We start from the raw sequence: 21,071 nt of genomic DNA, 5'->3' as shown, positions 1-21,071 counted from the left end.
GATAGCAGAAGCTGATTGGACTTGGGATTCTGAGAGCGACTACCCACACACACACACACACACACACACACACACAAATCTCTATTGTTGTTCTGTGATCGCCAATTTTTATTATTTTTTGCCTGGACGGCGTCCTATGTTGCTCTTAATTGTTTATTGTTCTGGTGATGAACGTGCATAATGCATGAACCTATTGTACGTTTTCTCCTGTAAATTCCATTTGTTAAAAAGAGAAAAGGATCTGTTGAGGGGGATGCTCACGTTAAGCGGGAATACCGGGTTCCATTGAGTTGTTCCAATGTCCAATGCAGCAAAAGTCGGGAATTTCTTTCATGGAGTATATTACGCAAATATTGCCTAGACCGTGCAACTTTTCACCTCAAACTGCTTTTGACCCGTTAAAGGCATTTGTATTCTGTTTTCACCTTGACGAACAGTGACCGGGGCCTCATGAAACAAACAGCAATACGTTCTCCTAACTTTATTAATAACCGAGATACAGGCATTAACATTGTATTTTTAAAGATAACTATGCTATTTTTTGCCGCCAGAATGACAGATATCGATGAGAAAAATGCTGAATTGTACAAGATTTAACAATAAAGGATTTTTGTGCTCTTCTTGCGTCCGTAAAATGTCTCGCCAGTCAGAAATTTACGCCACTCTCAAAGGAATCTTGCACCACCAAGGCAATAATTACGTAATCGACATCTACATCTACATGGATACTCTGCAAATCACATTTAAATACCTGGCAGAAGGTTCATCGAACTATCTTCACAATTCTTTATTATTCCAATCTCGAATAGCGCTCAGAAAAAAATGGCTCTGAGCACTATGGGACTTAACTGCTGAGGTCATCAGTCCCCAAGCACTTAGAATTACTAAAACCTAACTAACCTAAGGACATCACACACATCCATGCCCGAGGCAGGATTCGAACCTGCGACCGTAGCGGTCGCGTGGTTCCAGACTGAAGCGCCTAGAACCGCTCGGTCACATCGACCGTCGCGCGCAGAAAGATCGAACATTTATATCCTTCCGTACGAGCTCTGATTTCAATTATTTTAGCATGGTGATCGTTTCTCCCTATGTAAGTCAGCGTCAACGAAATATTTTCGCATTCTGAGAAGAAAGTTGGTGACTGGAATTTTGTGAGAAGATTTCTCCGCAACGAAAAACGCCTTTGTTTTAATGATGTCCATCCCAAATCCTGTATCATTTCAATGACACTCTCTCCCCCATTTCGCGATACCACAAAACCTGCTGCCCTTCTGTGAACTTTTTTGATGTACTCCGTCTGTCCTATCTGGTAAGGATCCCACACTGCGCGGCTGTATTCTAAAAGAGGACGGACAAGCGTAGTGTAGGCATTCTCCTTAGTAGATCTGTTACATTTTCTAACTGTCCTGCCAATAAAACGCAGTCTTTGATTAGCCTTCCCCACAACATCTTGTATGTGTTCCTTCCAATTTAAGTTGTTCGTAATTGTAATTCCTAGGTATTTAGTTGAATTTACGACCTTTGTATTTGACTAATCTATCGTGTAATAGAAGTTTAACAGATTCCTTTTAGTACTCACGTGGATGACCTCACACTTTTCGTTATTTAGGGTAAATTGCCAATTTTCGCACCATACAGATATCTTTTCTAAATCGTTTCCCAATTTGTTTCGATCTTCTGATGACTTTGCTAGTCGGTAAAAGACAGTGTCATCAGCAAACAACCTAAGACGGCTGCTCAGACTGTCTCCCAAATCGTTTACGTAGATAAGGAACAGCAAAGGGCATATAACACTACCTCGGGAAACGCCAGAAATCACTGTTCTACTCGATGACTTTCCGTCAGTTGTTACGAACTGTGGCCTCTCTGACAGGAAATCACGAATCCAGTCACATAACTCAGTCTATATTCCATAAGCACGCAATTTCACTACAAGCCGCTTGTGTGGTACAGTGTCAAAAGCCTTCCGGAAATCTACAAATACGGAATCAATTTGAGATCCCTTGTCAATAGCACTCAACACTTCATGGAAGTAAAATGCTAGTTGTGTTTCACAAGAACGATGTTTTCTAAATCCGTGTTGATTGTGTGTCAATAGACCGTTTTCTTCGAGGTAATTGATAATGTTCGAACACAATATAAGAGGGTAATCACAAAAGTAAGATCTCCTATTTTTTTATAAGTACAGAACTCTGTTTGTGCGGGAGTTGGTCACACTGCTATGAAGAGTGCTTCACGCCCTGTGTGTAAACATGAGTACGCCGCGCTGAGGCGCTCGGTCTTGGCTTGGCAGCCGTTGAGAATGGAGCTCCCGTTGGATGTTAACACCCAGTACGAATTGTGTCTTACTCGGTTTTTAAACGCAAAGAGCACTGCGCCTATTGAAATCCATCGCCAATTGACGGAAGTGTCTGGTGAGTCGTGCGTGGATGTCAAAAATGTTCGGAAGTGGTGTAGAGAGTTTGTTGCTGGTCGGACCGAAATTCACGACGAACAAAGGAGCGGGAGATCGTCCATTTCTGAGGAGACAGTGTTGAAGGTTGAGCAAAGCATGCGTGAAGATCGGAGGATCACCCTGGATTATCTCTGCACTTCGGTTCCTTAGGTTTCCCGAAGCACCGCTCACAGAATTTCAACGGAAACATTGAACTACCGGAAGGTGTGCGCAAGTTGGGTGCCACGCATGCTGACTGAGGACCACATGCGGCAACGAGTTGATGCTTCCCGCGCATTTCTTCACCGCCTTGCAGCAGAACAGGACAGCTTTCTGGACTCAATTGTCACGTGTGATGAAACCTGAGCATGCCACTTTACACCTGAGACCAAGCAACAATCACGCCAGTGGCGGCATGCTTCGTCGCCAAATCCGCGGAAATTCAAAGAGACGCAGTCTGCCGGTAAAGTCATGACAACCGTTTTTTGAGATCGGAAAGGGGTATTGTTGGTCGACTTTATGCCCACTGGGACCCCAAGTAACGCTAGGTACTGTGAGACTCTGAAAAAGCTCAAACGGGCAATTCAGAACCAGAGAAGAGTAATGTTGAGCAAGGGCGTACACATTCTCCATGACAACACTCGCCCACACATCACTCTGCAAACCATTACTCTCCTGCAACAGTTTCAGTGTAACATAATCACCCACCCACCCTATAGTCCTGACCTGTCGCCCAATGACTATCACCTGTTCCCTAGGTTAAAAGAACATTTGGCCGGAAAACGATTCAGCTCCGACGACGAGGTGAACGAAGAAGTTCATAACTTTCTGAACAACATGGCGGCGAGCTGATATGACATGGGCACAGCGTCTCCAAAAATGCATCGACAGAAATGGTGATTATGTCGAAAAATAGCTAAATGTTCAAGCTGTAAACTGATGTAAACCATTGTAGAAATAAACAGGTCTATGTACTTATAAAAAAATAGAAGACCTTACTTTTGGGATTACCCTCGTATGTTCCAAAATCCTGCTGCATATCGACGTTAATGATATGGGCTTGTAATTTAGTGGATTACTACTACTACTTTTCTTGAATATTGGTGTGACCTGTGAAACTTTCCAGTCTTTGGGTACGGATCTTTCGTCGAGCGAACAGTTGTATATGACTGTTAAGTATGGAGCTATTGCATCAGCATACTCTGAAAGGAAACTAACTGGTATACAGTCTGGACCAGAAGTCTTGCTTTTATTAACTGATTTAAGTTGCTCCACTACTCTGAGGATATTTACTTCTACGTTACTCACGTTGGCAACTGTTCTCGATTCGAATTCAGGAATATTTACTTCTTCTTCTTTTGTGAAGGCATTTCAGACGGCTGTGTTTAGTAACTCTGCTTTGGCAGTGCTGTTTCCGATAGTATCTCCATTGCTATCGCGCAGAGATTGTGTCTTGCCACTAGATAATTCACATACGACCAGAATCTCTTTGGATTTTCTGCCAGGTTTCGAGACAAGTTTCGTTGTGGAAACTATTATAAGCATCTCGCATTTCAGTCCGCGCAAAATTTCGAGCTTCTGTAAAAGATCGCCAATCTTGGAGATTTTGCATCTGTTTAAATTTGGCATGTTTTTTTTTTTTCGTTGTTTCTGCAACAGTGTTCTGACCCGTTTTGTGTATCAAGGAGGATCAGCTCCATCGTTTTTTAATTTATTTGGTATAAATCTCTCAATTGCTGCCGATACTATTTCTTTGAATTCAAGCCACATCTGATCTACACTTACATTGTTAATTTGGAAGAAGTGAAGATGGTCTCTCAAGAAGGCGTCTAGTGAATTTCTATCTGCTTTTCTGAATAGGTATATTTCTCGTTTATTTTTGGAGGATTTGGGGGTTACAATATTGAATCTCGCTACGACAACCCCGTGTTCACAAATTCCTATGTCCGTTTTGATGTTCGTTAACTCAGGATTATTTGTTGTTAAGAGGCAAAGTGTGCTTTCACAACTGTTTAATATTCGCGTGGGCTCATGAACTAACTGTTCGAAATAATTTTCAGAGATTGCGCTTAGCACAATTTCGCATGATGTTTTATGCTTACCTACGGAACTAAATATGTATTTTCGCCAACATATCTAGGCAAAATTAAAGTCAGTACCAAATATAATTGTATGAGTCGGGTACGTGTTTGAAATCAAACTCAAGTTTTCTTAGAACCTTTCATCAATTGTACTATTGGAAATGGGAGGTCGATAAAAGGATACAATTATTATTTTATTCCGGTTGCCAACAATGACCTCTGCGCATACTAACTCACAATAACTATTTACTTCAATTTCATGACAAGATCAAGTACTTCTAACAGCAGCAAACACGCCACCGCCATCCGTGTTTAGCTTGTCATTTCGGAACACCGTTAGGTTCTTCGCAAAAATTTCGGATGATCTTATCTCCGGCTTTAGCCAGCTTTCAGTGCCTATAACGATTTGAGCATCAGTTTTTTCTATTAGCGCTTGGAGCTCTGGTACTTTCCCAACACAGATACGGCAATTTACAACTGTTATACCGATGGTTCCTGTATCTACGTTCTTCCTATATTCAGTTTGCACCCTTTGTGACTGAAGCCCTTTTTGTTTTTTCCCGAGACCCTCTAACCTAAAAAAACCACCCAGTCCACGTCACACAGCCGCTGCTACCCGTGTAGCCGCCTCGTGCGTATAGTAGACTCCTGACCTAGTCAGCAGAACCCGAAACCCATGCGCCCTAGGGCGCAAGTCGAGGAATCTGCAGCCTACACGATCGCAGAACCATCTGAGCTTCTGATTCAGACCCTCCACTGGCCGGCTGGTGTGGCCGAGCCGTTCTAGGCGCTTCAGTCTGGAACCGCGCGACCGCTACGGTCGCAGGTTCGAATCCCCCTCGGGTATGGCTGTGTGTGCTGTCCTTAGGTTAGTTAGATTTAAGTAGTTCTAAGTTCTAGGGGACTGATGACCTCAGATGTTAAGTCTCATAGTGCTCAGAGCCATTTGAATCAGACCCTCCACTCGGCTCTGTACCAGAGGCCCTCAATCGGTCCTGCCGACTATACTGCAAATGGTCAGCTGTGCTTTCATCTCGCAAACAAGACTGGCGGCATTTACCACGTCTGTTAGCTGCTCGTAGCTCGTAACAAGAGAGAATCTCTTCCGATCCAAAGTGACACACGTCTTTGGTACCGACGTGCGCCACTACCTGCAGTTAGCTTCACCCTGTGCTCTTCATGGCATCCGGAAGGACCAGTTCCACGTCTAAAATGACTCCACCCAGTATGCACACGGAGTGCACATTGGCTTTCTTCCCCTTCTTGGCAGCCATGTCCCTAAGGGGTCCAACAATGCGCCTAACGTTGGAGCTCTCAACTATCAATAATCTCACCCTTACTGACTGTCCGGATCTTGCAGGCCGAGAAGTTTCCTCTGAAACAGGTTAGGTGACGGCATGTGGCTGAGCGACGGTGTCAGCCACAGACAGTAGCTGGAACCTGTTTGTCAGTCGTTTGTCAGACTAACCGGGGAGGCCTTATGCGCGGCCCCGCGAGAAGTCTCACGCCGCCTGCTACGCCACGGGGCGACCTCCCACTCGACCACAGGTGAGAGCTCAAGTAACTGGGGGGGGCCACCGGTGAGAACCGATCGGAGGACTCGGACGAACGCTATTCCCAACACAAACTTTTGTTGTCGAGACAAGAGATACATCACCAGTTGCATGCTGCTCTTCAGAGCTATAAACCATGGTGCAATGAAACCAGTGTCTACACAGAAATTAAAAACACATTTAAATGTAATTCATTTGTGCGACCAGTTTCGGCGTTTCAGTTCGCCATCTTCAGACCCCTGTGTAAAGACAACAATGATGACAATGTGAACTACATAATAAAGAGGTGTAAAATTTTAGAGATCAATTATATACATTGATAATATGTAGTAAACACTTAACAAAGACCAAGCTGCACAATGTGTGACATCTAAGTCAGTGATGAACTAAGAAATAAGACAGGGATCAGTTACACAGAGTACGAACATAAACTCGGGAACAAAATATAGATATGCCACATAACAGTTAAGTGAAACGACTGGCCGATGGTCATTATTACACGTCTTTATAATGTGACCACGGTATCACATAGTGTCAAACAGTTAGAGTGTAATGTTAATGTCAATGCCTGTGAATCAATTTAAGCAGAACTATCACAGATTGGTGAGTACAATCTGACGGTAAATTATTTATATATTGTCATATAGTAGTAAAATATAAAACCATTTATCGGAAGTCAACCCCACGTTAACTATCTGTATCATATGCTTCAAAAATATGTCAAACTATCAATCATAAAACAAACATATGATCCATTAGTTGCCCTTGTTACCACCTTCAATGTTCCCTTGCAGTCGGTTTATTGCATAACGTGTAGACGTTTCCACACAATTCTTGATTTTATACGGAGTAGGCATAAGGCCTCCATATACTCTCTGTATGTATTTTTACATCTGCTAGATACATTCGTTTGTCCACCCTTATAGACATTGACTTTTGATGTGTTGCTTACATATGTTGGGTAAATTACGACATAGATGATTACATATATCCAGTTCTGTAGCACACACATAAGTTTTGCCCTCATAAACGTCTTGTTATATCCCACATCAAAATCCGATATTTACTGCGCAACAAATGGAATCGTTCTCTATTTATGGTCCACTTTGCTGGTTTTTTTTCTTTGCTCACCTGACTACACTGAATATTTTTTTGATATGCTGTGTGCATATTCCACCACATTTCTTTAGACCTGCTTCATAGTTTACAGTTCGCTATATTATCTAGCCACATGCCTGTTTACCAGCAGACTTACCACTTCTTGATAATGTTGGTTACGACCTCTACCATATGCTTTTTGGAAACTTCTTACATAATGGGAATTCGTTACGGTACATTACATTAGCTTTACAGTCTGTATCATTAAAATTGTTCTTATTAAATAGGTGGCACCTTATGAATCTGTGATTGATATGTTATTATGACGTAAAATTGAATTCCTGCTTCTTTTACTGTATGGTACATGGCGGTATAGGTAGTTAACGTGGGGTTGACCCACGATAAAGGGTTTTATATTTTGCTAGTATATGACAACATATAAATAATTTACCTTCGGATTTTACTCATCACTATACAAGTGTGATCGTTTTGCGTCATTTGATTCACGGGCATTGATATTAGTATTACATTCTAGTTGTTTGTAAATACGTGACACGTTAATTATCTAAGAATGATATGTAATACTGACCTCCGATTAGTAGGTTTATCTTACTGTTATACGAGATATGTATATTTTATGACTAACTGAAACCCTCAGCTGCCGACAGGTGCTGTTGATATACCTCGATGTGGGCAGCTGAAAATGTGTGCCCCGACCGGGACTCGAACCCGGGATCTCCTGCTTACATGGCAGACGCTCTATCCATCTGAGCCACCGAGAACACAGATGAATAGCGCGACTGCAGGGACTTATCCCTTGCACGCTTCCAGTGAGACTCACATTCCCAACTCTGCACAATTCTACATATGTAATGTTCCTTATAGACATTTGCCCATCCATTCATTACTCGCGCACGCTTTGGCGATTCCCGTAAGAGTTTGGGCAACCTGTGCGCATTCGCACAGACGAAGGTCAATGGCTGGGTAGCCTTTAACTATATATATGATGACAGTAACTGTTCTCGAAAGAACAGAATACTGTTGATGGATAGAGCGTCTGCCATGTAAGCAAGAGATCCCGGGTTCGAGTCCCGGTCGGGGCACACATTTTCAGCTTTCCACAGCGAGGTATATCAACAACACCTGTCGGTAACTGAGGGTTTCAGTTAGTCATCATTTATTCCAGGGAAAAGCTGCACGGTCATCAACAGTATTCTGTTCTTTCGAGAACAGTTACTGTCTTCATATATACATGTATATTTTGTTAGCGAGTTTACATTCATACGTTGTGCAACTCTTCCCTCGTTTTATTCCTTAGTTTATCATTGACTCTGATGTCACACCTTATACAGTTTGGTTTTTGTTTTAAATTTTACATTTTACACTGAACAGCTGAAGTCTTTCAACAATCTTGCGCAAAGATGGACTTACAGAGAGTGTACACAAATCCGGATTTTGCTGTGAGGAATGCTACTATTTACTTAGAGTGCGCTACTTATAAGACATCAACATAATCGAATCGTTGGCAATGCGTAAACTGTTTTGAGTAGTACAGTGCCATTCACAAATGGAGAACTGGTCGACATGCCCTTAACTGATGACGAATGTCACCAAAATGTATCAAGAGTAGCAGAGCAGTACGCAGAACGATTCCCAGGTAGATGTCCAACTCATTTCACCTTCGTTAATACCATCAAATGATTTCGTGAGACTGGAAGTTTTGCCCAATGAAGGCTTATATAAAGCAAGATTACTACCAACGAAATTGCTCAAGTAGCGTTTCCTGCAGCTGCTGCAAGAAATCCGCATGTCACTTCTCAGCTAGAACAGAGAGAGATTTCAGCCAAAGAAATGACCAGTGTATTTTATATAGACATAAATTTCCCTCTTTCCATTTTCTTTACATCAAGAGCCACACCGTAGTGATTTCCAACATCGTTTTTAACACTATCAGTGGGTTCTCCAGCGAGACAATAATTTTGTGAAGAAAGTATTGCTTAGCCTAGTGATGAGGACACTTTCACAAATCATGGGAATGTAAAGTTGAGAAACATGCAATACTGATCAAAGGAAAACCCACACTGGGTTCGTTATGAGTTCAATCAACGATAGTGAAGTGTGAATGTTTGCTATGGTATAACAGAATAGTACGTGTCTGCCCTTGTTCCGTTGAACCTACAATGAACGGGAAAAAGTATACACATTTTTTGTAAATAGTCAACCCTTCTTACTAGGAAATGTGCCCTTGAAAACTCAGCAAATGATATGGTTCCAACATGATGGATATTCTGTCCGTAGTTCTTCAATAATAATAGATGCATTAAACTGCTTATTTTCACGCTGAAGAGTGAGAAGAGGCAGTCCTATTCAGAACTATCTAATAAGATCGCCTGGCCTGACGCCGTTACACTTCATCATATGCTATCATCTAAAATTTGTGGTAAACAAAGAGGCTCCAATGACTGTGGAGGACATGAGAGAGCGAATTACTGCCGCGAAGAAAGTGATTAGTTAAGATACGTTGACAGCAGTGAGTTCACCCGTGATGCAGTGTATACAAAAGTGTTGTTACACCAATAGTTCTAACTTTGAACGTACTCTTTGCAAAATTAATCAAACAAAATGTGATGCTAAGCCCGCATCTCGTGGTCGTGCGGTAGCGTTCTCGCTTCCCACGCCCGGGTTCCCGGGTTCGATTCCCGGCGGTGTCGGGGATTTTCTCTGCCTCGTGATGGCTGGGTGTTGTGTGCTGTCCTTAGGTTAGTTAGGTTTAAGTAGTTCTAAGTTCTAGGGGACTGATGACCATAGATGTTAAGTCCCATAGTGCTCAGAGCCATTTGAACCATTTGCGATGCTAAATAATAACGTCCTTATTGTTTTTGTTTCACAATTTTTGTTTTGTTTATTTCATTGATTATTTTTTACGTACGATATTTTATCGGTGTGGAAGTGACACAGTGCATCTAAAAAAAGAAGAAATTATTTTAATTTTTATTTAAAATAATAAATTTTATCCTGCAAATTCTAATAATTTTGTGGCTATTAAACATTTCTTTCTTGCCCCTTAAATGTTCTCGTGGATATCTGACTAGGGTTGCAGGGTCTGTTCCGCTCATAAAATAGCTGACAGCAGCACCTTTTTCCAGAGTCAGCAATATCAGCGTTTAGCGTCAAGTTAAAGATAAGGCAGTTACACGAATTATATTCAAGGTCACCTTCCCTACATACAAAGTGGTCAGAAACAGCCTGAAAAGCTTGTAAGGGTGTCCCAGGGTAGATGGCGCTGACAAATAATTGTTCAGAAAAAAATTCGATATGTGCACCATTTCCGAGTTAATTAGAATTGAAGTTAGTCGATAAGTCCATTTCTGGAGCAAATTTAAGTGGCCTGCCAGAGATGGTGTCACCAAATGCGTTTCTTCATTTGGTTTCCTAAGACCGAACAACAGAACGATACATAAATTGGACATGGGATTATAGTAAGGATCGAACCGGAGCCAAAGGCTGAGCAATCTCGTGAGCTATCATCTACGCTGTGAGATCAACTAAAATTGACCGTATCTGGCGTGCCACTTGAATTTGTGTGTACAACGAACTTAACGGCTAACTTCAAAGCTAATTAACCCAGAAACAGCACAATATATCAAATACTTTTCTTAACAATTATTTCTCAGCACAACCTAACCTGCAATACCTTTATAAGCTCTTCATATTGTTTCTGGCTTCCCTGTATATTAACCGCTATTGATAAATTATTCATCCACTCGTGTGAAAAATCTCAAATAGGAACCATGTCTAAGTGTATGGTAACATTCCCACCTGCAAGTCAGTTTCCATATAAGTCTTAGCCCCTCCCGCCGGAGGTTCGAGTCCTCCCTCGGGCATGGGTGTGCTTGTTGTTCTTAGCATAAGTTAGTTTAAGTAGTGTGTAAATCTAGGGACCGATGACCTAAGCAGTTTGGTCCCTTAGAAATTCACACAAATTTGAAAAATTATAAGTCTTAGTACCGATGATGAGAATGTAGTTGAAACGAATATATACTTAACTAATAATTATTTCTCTCTTGTTTCCTTACAGTTACAGTGAACTTACTGCAGCAGCAGCTGCTTGACATGAAAATAATGTTGTTTAACATCATTTATAGTTTAAATAATAGCGCGTGTGAGCATGTCAACGTGGGAATGATATGGGGTCATGAGTTCTATCTGGTGGTGGTACTCGAAAATCGTTGGTGTAGTGACGCCAGAGTTACACTGTTAATGGATAAGTGGGTGCGTTTATGGGGTGCTTCAATGCAAATTTCTGTTTTATTTCACAGGAAAGCTCACTCTCCCTCAGTGATAATGGGTGATAATACTATCACTGCAGCAGACTTCCCACAAAGTGTTAAACTATTTAATGAGAGAGAGTGCACTCATCTACAGGAGCACGTTTTTAAAAATCTAATATATGCCAGTCATGCAAACCAGCATGTTCTAGACTGTCGACTGTGCTGACAACCATACGTCTATCGATTCTACGAGAGAATGTCGAGTAATCTGTTGGAAATGATGCACAAAACTATCCACCCATCAGAAGAAACGAGCACTCAATTTTACGATTCACGTTGTGCATCGGTGCAAGTAGAAATGTATGAACCAGCTGTTCCAGATGTAAGCACACAACTACAGACTTACTTAAGTATCTTCATACACTCTGCTACATGTAATATTTCATAAATAAACCTAAAACGTAACAGCTACATATGTGTGTTTTTCATTTCTCTACAAAGCCCCTGTACGCTAATGAAAACACACAGTCGCCACCATGACTCAGTTGAAGCAACGTCCTTGTCACAAGGGTGTTGTAGTATCCACCTAACTGTCCAACCATCTTCCTTCTGATCGTACGTTGACGACACATATTTGTCGTGGCCCCAAGGAATGGAGACACTACCTACGTTTCTCCGACATTTGAGCTCGATAGATCTGAATATTCATTTCACCATGAAAGTGGAAAAAGATGGCAGCTTAAAATTCTTTGGTTTCGTGGTTAGAAGACAGGCCGACGGAATACTGTGACATAGTACCTACCACAGACTGACTCACACAGAGTTATATTTGCAGGCCAAAAGCTATCATTATCGTGCCCAATGCGGAAGTGTCTGACGCTTCCTGGTACGTAGTGCACATGTGGTTTCTGATCCTGACAGCCTGCCAGGTGAGCAGCAACATCTAAGGATAATGTTCCAATAGAACGGATACTCTGATAAACAGATGCGCCAAGCGTTCCGATCAAAGCGATTTCAGTGTGGGAATATAAATAAAGACACATAGGCACCCACTGCAACGGCCTTCTTTACCGTATTTTAACGGAATATGTTAAAAAATAGAAAGAATCCACAAGACACATGACATTAAATGCATTCTTCGTCCACCAGCAAAATTGAGGAAATTGTTGCGTTCGGTCAAAGATGATCTTTGCCTGAGAAAACGAGGCACATTTAAGACCCCTTGCACATGTGGGGATTCTTGTACTGGGCAGACATGTCGCACAGTGTAAGTACCTGTTGGACCCATAGATATACACGCCTGGGCCAATCTGACAGATCTGCAGCAGCTGATATTTGCTTGAACATGGGACAGCGCAAGTTTTACGAGAAGACAGAAGCTTTGTCCTTAGCATCAACATTCTGGGACTGTGCTCTTAAGGAGGCCATACATACCAGCACAACAGGTAATACTACCAACAGAAATGCGGGATTTCAGTTTAGCAGGAGAAAAAATATTATCCGATGTATGACCCGACACAGGGCGTTGTAGAGACTTAATTCAGCTTTTAATCACAGGAGCGTCCGGCAGCACAGTCATTACCCAATGCGCACGCACAGATGGCTTCTCTTCAGCTGCTGGTAGGGTCCACTGTGAACGGTACTTATATCCAATTGTGTCGCCCCCCGCCTATGTGTCAATCCTTCTTCTGGCATGATAAATTCAGAGGCGTATTTAGACGTATCAGGGGTCCCATATCACTCCGACTGCACAAGCCCCACATCATTACAGGGCCTCCTTCAGCTTGACCAGTCTCCTGGTGACATGCAGAGTCTATGGATTCATGAGGCTGTCTCCATACCCGTAGATGTCCATCCGCTCGATACAATTTGAATCGAGACACGTCCGACTAGGCAACATGTTTCCAGCCATCAACAGTCCAATGTCGGTGTTGATGGGCCCAGGCGAGGCGTAAACCTTTGTGTCGTGCAGCCTTAAGCTCCGAAAGCTCATATCGATGATGTTTCGTTGAATGGTTCGCACGTTGACACTTGTTGATGGCCCAGCATTCAAATCTGAAGCAATTTGCAGAAGGCTTGCACTCCTGCCACGATTAACTATTCTCTTCAGTCGTCGTTGGTCCTGTCCCTGCAGGATCTTTTGCCGGCTGCAGCGATGTCGGAGATTTAATGTTTTACCGGATTCCTGATATTCACGGTACACTCATAAAATTGTTATACGGGAAAAACCCTACTTCGTTGCTGCCTCGGAGATGCTGTGACCCATCGCTCGTGCGCCGACTATCACACCACGTTCAGACTCACTTAAATCTTGATAACCTACTATTGTAGCAGCAGTAACCGATCTAACAACTGCGCCAGACACTTCTCATCTTATATATGCGTTGCCTACCGCAGCGCCGTATTCGGTTTACATATCTCTGTATTTGAATACGCATGCCTATACCAGTTTCTTTGGCGCTTCAGTGTATTTTAGACTTTGTAGCTACAGACAGGCCTGACCTTATCGACTGCCAATATAGAGACAGGGATTAGTGGTCACGATGTCATCATGACGACCATAGTTAATAAATTTAAAAAACCACCAAGAAGCATAGGAGAGTTTTTATGCTAGAAAGAGAAGATGACCGGTTGCTAGCAGTCCACATAGACAATGAATAGTTCCAACATGACAACATGATGGACGTAGAGGAATATGGGCAAACTTCAAACTGATTGCAAATCATGCTCTGGAGAAGTGTGTGCTAAGCGGAATAATGACGGAAAAGGCCCATTGTGGTGTAACACCAAAATTCGGAAAATGCTGAGGAAACAGAGATTGTTGCACTCTCGCTACAAAACAGAACATGGAAATGCCAGCATCCAGAAGTTAGTAGAAATTCGTGCGTCTATAATAATATCGACGCGGGGAGTATATAACTTCCACTATCACAGCTTAATGCAACCTGCTCGCCCGAACTCGGCAACATTCACCTGCTTGTGACAGACCAACTGCACAAACTTGGCAAACTGTTCCAAATCCGAACGGAACCAGTGCACGATCTCTACCACTAAAGCATAATGCAATTTCAGGACCAATGAACAAAATGTTAAAGAAAACAAGTTGTATATAAACACAAATATTTTATTACAAATTTCACACAAAAATATTTCCTGATAACAACTGCGTTTCTTTTATCTTATGTTCTGCTCACGGCTGCTCTGTATGGACGTACTTTAAAAATTCTAATTTGCAAATTTCACCGTTTCCAACCAAATCTAATGCACTTTGTGGGAATGCCTGCATCTTCCTAGTTTTAGAGTCTGTTTTGATGATGTGACCATTTTTTGCAGAGAGAATCCCTATGGAAGTATCAGTTTGTTTATGCTTCAGACTTTTCACAAACTTCAAGATGTTTGGGGGAGAATATTCCCACGAAGGATTAAAATGGAAATGAAAGATTTCACAAGCTTTAGTCGTTCTGCGTAAGGAAGCGCAATGTGCTGCCCAAACGTGAGGAGGGAATAGTGCATCTTCTTCGTCAGCAATGTTATTTTAAGTTACATAATCGACAAATTTAGTGAGTTTTTGGTCTTGTGGTTGTATGCTGGCCAGATCAGCAAAGATATCAGGCACATCTTACGGATTTAAGTAACTAAAACCAAAGATGAAATGCAGCCACTGGCCCTCTTACCAGTTCTGATCTTTGTATATCGAAGCCAAACCAAGTGATTGTATTTTTCGCCATCTGAAATATGTAGAAAAAATAATGTTTGTGGGAAATTAAAAGGCAAAAGTTTTTTATCGACCGCGTCTTAAGCAATGTACACAACCCTTGGTGGCGTAAATGATGTAAAGCAAATTTCAGCAATAACTGTATTTTACTGTGTTTTGAAAAAAGGCCAATAATATTATACACTACGACTGTTTATCGTTCAATAGTAATACGGTTTTCTGAAAATAACAATCAGAACTGTAGTTAGAGTGGTTTATCCAGATGAAACCGACAACCAGTAATCTTGACTGATTGGAAAACAACCTTGATACTGTCATGGAAGGGCTGATCGAAGTCAGTTACAACCGTTTTTGACGTAAAAGGCATTTTCCTCTTCCTACATTCTTCTTGAACATAATTTCCAAAGGAGGCTTCTCATCTTTTATAAGACTGAACGCTATGGTATGTAGAGCTTCCAGGGTAACTGTGGATCTTGAACAATTGTGGAACGTGATTTGCTGCATACTGGAAAGAACCATCCAACAATAGAGTTTCCTGCTGACATACGAGTGGGTGTTCTATATTGGAGTCGATCGAAAAATCAGCATGACCAACTTCCATATCATTATTAAGGACAAAGGCTCTGCGTTTTGTAGTTGTCACCTCCATCTGCGATAAGGTAAACTTCGCGGGTCTTGGCAGTTTCGGCATGCTCTTCGAACAAGCGTGGATAATTTGTTGTGAACATACCTCACATCCTCCCTCGTTAGTGTGTTCACGACTGTCGGATTGCAATTTGTTTCTTTGCGTATAAACTTTGATGGTCTCTCATCTAAAGCTTCGCCTTTTTTTAGCAGCACTCGACAACATTCTCCTGTGTAACAAGTGTTCTGTAACTGATGTCTGGTGACGAGTGCATTCCGAACACAAAAATAATTTTTCGCTGCCTACTGTAAACTAACAGAACACCGCGAATTTCTACCACAACATTGCCATCCACGTCCTTCATTTCCCAGAACACTTCTGTAAGTTTTCAATTTATAACCATCGCTGGTTAAATGTGTATTACCACGATCACTAAAAATCGGTTGCAAAATGTGACTCCGCCACACTTTTAGCTTCCATCACTAAACTGAACTACTGAACGAAACACTATGTGATTCTGCACAGATGTTAGCGAGTTGCTGTTGTTCAAAGGACTGACGAGTTTTGTTAGGGCCAGGAACACCACCTCCCCGTTGACTTAGGATCGGGCAGTCCCGATACCTTGTGTACAGAGTTGCCGAGTTCGAGTGCGAGATTAACTGACCCTTTCACAGTACTCTTGTTGTGGTCACTACAGTTTGAATAGTTAGAGTCTGTCCAGTGAAACAACTGGCCAAGAACCCGGGATAATTCTGGTCCTGTGTAATATCACTAAGTAGACTGGGAAGCAGTGAGAATTTGGGTCTAGGAGGGAGGCGTGCCAGGGTAATCCATGCAGCTGTGTGAACCGCTGTGCCAAGGTGGCTTAGTGACTAAGGCACCTAAATAGTAGGCAGGAGACCAGGGTTCGATTCCCAGCCTTTCTACAAATTTTCACCCGTAGCTACGGTCTACATAACCAAAATTACTAAGCAGGTCTAAGGTGTCTATTCAGTCACCCGTCGATCAGTACAGCAATAGAAGACAGCAAAAGTAAAACTGAAGCTCTAAATTTCGCGTTTAAAAAATCGTTCAGCAGTAGGATCATACAGACATACCATCATTTGACCGCCTCTCAGGCTCCAGTGTGGAGAACAAAGAAACAGGCATCGCCGGCACTGAGAAGCAACTGCAAGGGTTGAAAAGAAAAAAAGTCAGCAAGTGCTAACGGAATCGCATTTCCGTTTTACAGAGAGTATTCTACGGCATTGGCCGCTTACTTGTTGTTGTTGTGGTCTTCAGTCCTGAGACTGGTTTGATGCAGCTCTCCATGCTACTCTATCCTGTGCGAGCTGCTTCGTCTCCCAGTACGTACTGCAGCCTACATCCTTCTGAATCTGCTTAGTGTATTCATCTCTTGGTCTCCCTCTACGATTTTTACCCTCCACTCTACCCTCCAATACTAAATTGGTGATCCCTTGATGCCTCAGAACATGTCCTACCAACCGATCCCTTCTTCTAGTCAAGTTGTGCCACAAACTCCTCTTCTCTCCAATTCTATTCACTACCTCCTCATTAGTTATGTGATCTACCCATCTAATCTTCAGCATTCATCCATAGCACCACATTTCGAAAGCTTCTATTCTCTTCTTGTCTCAAATCTCTCGCTCAGCACAGAGTCGCAAGAAACGCCTGTATATAGGAGGCGTAAAAGAATGGTTCTGCAAAATTACAGGCCACTATCAATTCGCTGGAGAATTCTTGAACGTATTCTAAATTCGAGTATAACACATTTCCGTGTCCACAAATCAATAGTAATTTAGAGAGTATCACTCGTGCCAGACTCAGCTTTACCTTTTCTCACACGATATCCTGAAAACCATGGATGAAGTGCAACAGGCAGATTCCATTTTTCTAGATTTCCGGGAAGCCTTGCCCCACTGCAGACCGTTACCGAAGGTCTTAGCATCCGGAATATGAGTAGGTTCCCAGACATGTGAGTGATTCGAAGACTTCTTAAGTAACAGAACCCAGTACATTATCACGGTGAGTGTTCGTCGGAGACAAGGTTATCGTCAAGGAAGTGTGATTGTACTGCTCTTGCTCTTTACATACACAAGCAATCTTTGGTTAAGGTGAGCAGCACTCTGCGGCTGTTTGCTGATGACGCTGTAGTGTATGGGGAAGTGTCGTCAGCAAGTGACTGTTGTTGGCTACAGGATAAATATAATTTACATTTGGTGTGATGAGTGGCTGCTTGTCCTAACTGAAAAAAAAGTAAGTTAATTCAGGTGAGTGGAAAAAACAATCCACTACTGTCCGAATACACTGACAGTAGAGTGTTGATTGACACTGTCAAAGCAATGAAATAATTAGGCGTAACGATGCAAAGCAATATTAAACAGAAAGAGCACGTAAGGTCGGTAGCAGGGAAGTCTACTACTGTGACCCATTCTTAAGCATAGTTCGAGTGTGTGGCATTCTCACTAGATCAGATTAAAGGAAGACATCGAAGAAATTTAGAGGTGCGCTGACAGATACATTCCCGATAGGCTCGATCTACACACAGGACGAAGTTCTTTTCGCGAAACAGTATTGAGGCAACTCAGAAAACCACCATTTCCAGCTGTCTGCAGAATGAGTCTACTGTCACTGTTGTGTACATAGTTCCGCGTAGTCAGCGCGTACACAGCTTTCCCACTAGAGCGCGCCCCGCTAAGCACAACAGCGCAGGCGCAGCGCTCGTCCGTCTCCGCACTACGAGATGGCGCTGTCTTAGAGACGGACCAAATTCTGCTTCCGCCGATCCGCGTATTAATATGTAACGCAGCCAATGAGATTGCTGCTAAAGTAGAACCTTTTCTCCTCGCGGATCACACTTGCGCAGTGATACCTGAACGCGCGAGGGATTATAACGGGTGTACAGACCTCCGATTAGTCAGTCTGCATTAGTCTGCATTTGTCTGTACCAGTCAATAGTCAAGTTTCAGTCTGCGCCTAATAAGATTACCATATTCCTGTACATAGCCATGAAAATAAATGAATAGACACTTTGTCAAGTATCAGAGATATGTGAGAATAAGATTAACTTACCAAGACCAAGGGAAGTTCAGATTGTCAATTGTAAACAGCATCCAGAATCAAGTTACGTAATGTCTATGTTTTTTATTATTTTAATAAATGTGTGTGAAAATTAATCAAGTTCTGTTTAAAGTTGGTCACCGTCAATCTGCTACTCTACGCGTGTAAGTGGCATTTCTATCGTCTGACCTAACGGCAGAAGATAAACACGCCACGATAAGCCCACGAGACATATTGCTGACACTCGTCTACTTCGTTAGAGGGACAAGTCAAATAATCTGATGGTGTGTGTACCGAAGGTCTTACAGTAGGCACACCACAGTCACCAAGGATCATTTCACATAATGACCCCAAAAAAATTAGGGCGTGTACGGAGGCAGCTGGACCACGCTTTTCTTCGCTCCATTTGCGAGTGGAACAGGCAAGAAAATAAGTCGTAATGGTACAAGGTTCCCCCGCCATGATGTATATGGTGCCTGGCGGAGTATTTACGTAGACTTAGATGTAGATATATGCGATTGTTCTTTAATACAGTTACCAAAATACAAGGAATTCACTATATTTCCTAAAAGTACATAATAGTATTATGCAAATCGTCTTTAAAATGACTTGCCGGCCGGGGTGGCCGAGCGGTTCTAGGCACTACAATCTGGAACCGTGCGACCGCTACGGTCGCAGGTTCGAATCCTGCCTCAGGCATGGATGTGTGTGATGTCCTTAGGTTAGTTAGGTTTAAGTAGTTCTAAGTTCTAGGGGAATGATGGCCTCAGAAGTTAAGTCCCATAGTGCTCAGAGCCATTTGAACCATTTAAAATGACTTATTGTCCAGGTCCATGCTGCTTACGTATACGAAGTAATTAATTTTCCAAATTTACGCTTTATCTCTACCGTATTTGATGTTTTATTGTTACAGCTACCATTTAGTGCCAAGTCCCTTTCTTTTTGTTTCTTTGAGAAATTTCGGTCATTATATTACACTACAATCTAACTATATGGGTTTGCTCATTTTTGTTGTGTGACTGGCGCCTTCTTTATGCTGGAGGGATATCGTCACGTCGAGGCATGCGGTCTGCACGTAGACAACGGTCACGTCGACCACTTCCGGCTGAGGCTGACCACCTCCTCGTTACCCAAGTCGTACTTTGGTAAATGTATGACAGCCTGACAGGATTTGTCATATGCAGTTTCCATTACTCTGTGCTGTGCTTCTCTGCCACATGTTCACTTATCTTTCCTTACCTCCCTTTTCGGTGTGTGTGTGGAAACAGCACATGTTTTCGCAAATAGCCCAGAGCATTGTCATCCTACATCCATCTTCTCAGAGTTTGTTAAATATGTATATGGTGAAACCTCTTTTTCCTCCCATGCTTACTTTTTTTTGTATGCCATATTGTACCTATCTGTTGCAGTGTATGTGTTATTTATATATAGATAGTAGTCACTGCAGTTTGTAATTACAACCTGAAGAGGGGGCTGTTATATAGTAAAACGTTACTTATCCATCTCTTAAGATACAATTTAGAATTATTTAATTTTTTGTACCATAAACTTGTTAAAATTTACGAAGACACATTAATGGTGAAAGTAATACACATGTTTTACATTGTTTTACATACATTACTGTGGTACAGAACACACTCTACAATTTTCACAGCTCACAGAAAAATATGCAATTCTCTTATCGAAATGTGAAAATGTCACACATGAATCCATACATATTATAAAGATGTATGTATGTTCCTCATCTCCTCGTAAACCAGTTGACAGATTTCAGCCAAACTTTTACGCATATCCCTTGCTGTTTGAAAAGGCTCTCTGTGGAGGTATGAATTACCTGCCTACCAAAGTGGAGGTGAAAATACAGTGTAACTCATACTTTATTCATCCAGTATTTGAGAATGAGAGCACTTACTACAAACTTTACACACAATTTCAGAGCTTTACAAAACTTTGTCTCGTTTACAACACCCACAAAAATGATGAAAGGAAAAAAGTTTATCTCTTACTACATTATAGTAGTTCAAGAAGTAAAGCTACTTCATGAAGCAGGATGTATTAATTTATTACTTCTTTACTACCAACTCTGTTCACAGTATATTTCGCAGACAGTATTCACATATTCCGCAGAATGTAGCTTCAAAAATTTTTCATTGTGCGACACATAGTTCAGGAGACATGACGTCAAATACTGAGATGCGTGAAAAATTTCCACATCATGCATGACATTTTAA

General features: G+C 41.9%; 1 non-coding gene across 1 annotated transcript; it reads right to left on the bottom strand.

Annotated features, from left to right (window-relative positions):
* Positions 1 to 7,877: 7,877 nt before the first annotated feature.
* Trnat-ugu lies at positions 7,878 to 7,952 on the bottom strand. The gene has a single exon. It is a non-coding gene; the product is annotated as a tRNA-Thr (tRNA).
* Between the last annotated feature and the right edge of the window lie 13,119 nt (positions 7,953 to 21,071).

This window comes from Schistocerca piceifrons, chromosome X (genome assembly GCF_021461385.2).
Source record: "Schistocerca piceifrons isolate TAMUIC-IGC-003096 chromosome X, iqSchPice1.1, whole genome shotgun sequence".
In the NCBI taxonomy this organism is placed as follows: Eukaryota; Metazoa; Arthropoda; class Insecta; order Orthoptera; family Acrididae; genus Schistocerca; species Schistocerca piceifrons.
Note: the sequence above shows the minus strand (reverse complement) of the source record. Positions and strands in the feature narration are given on the sequence as shown.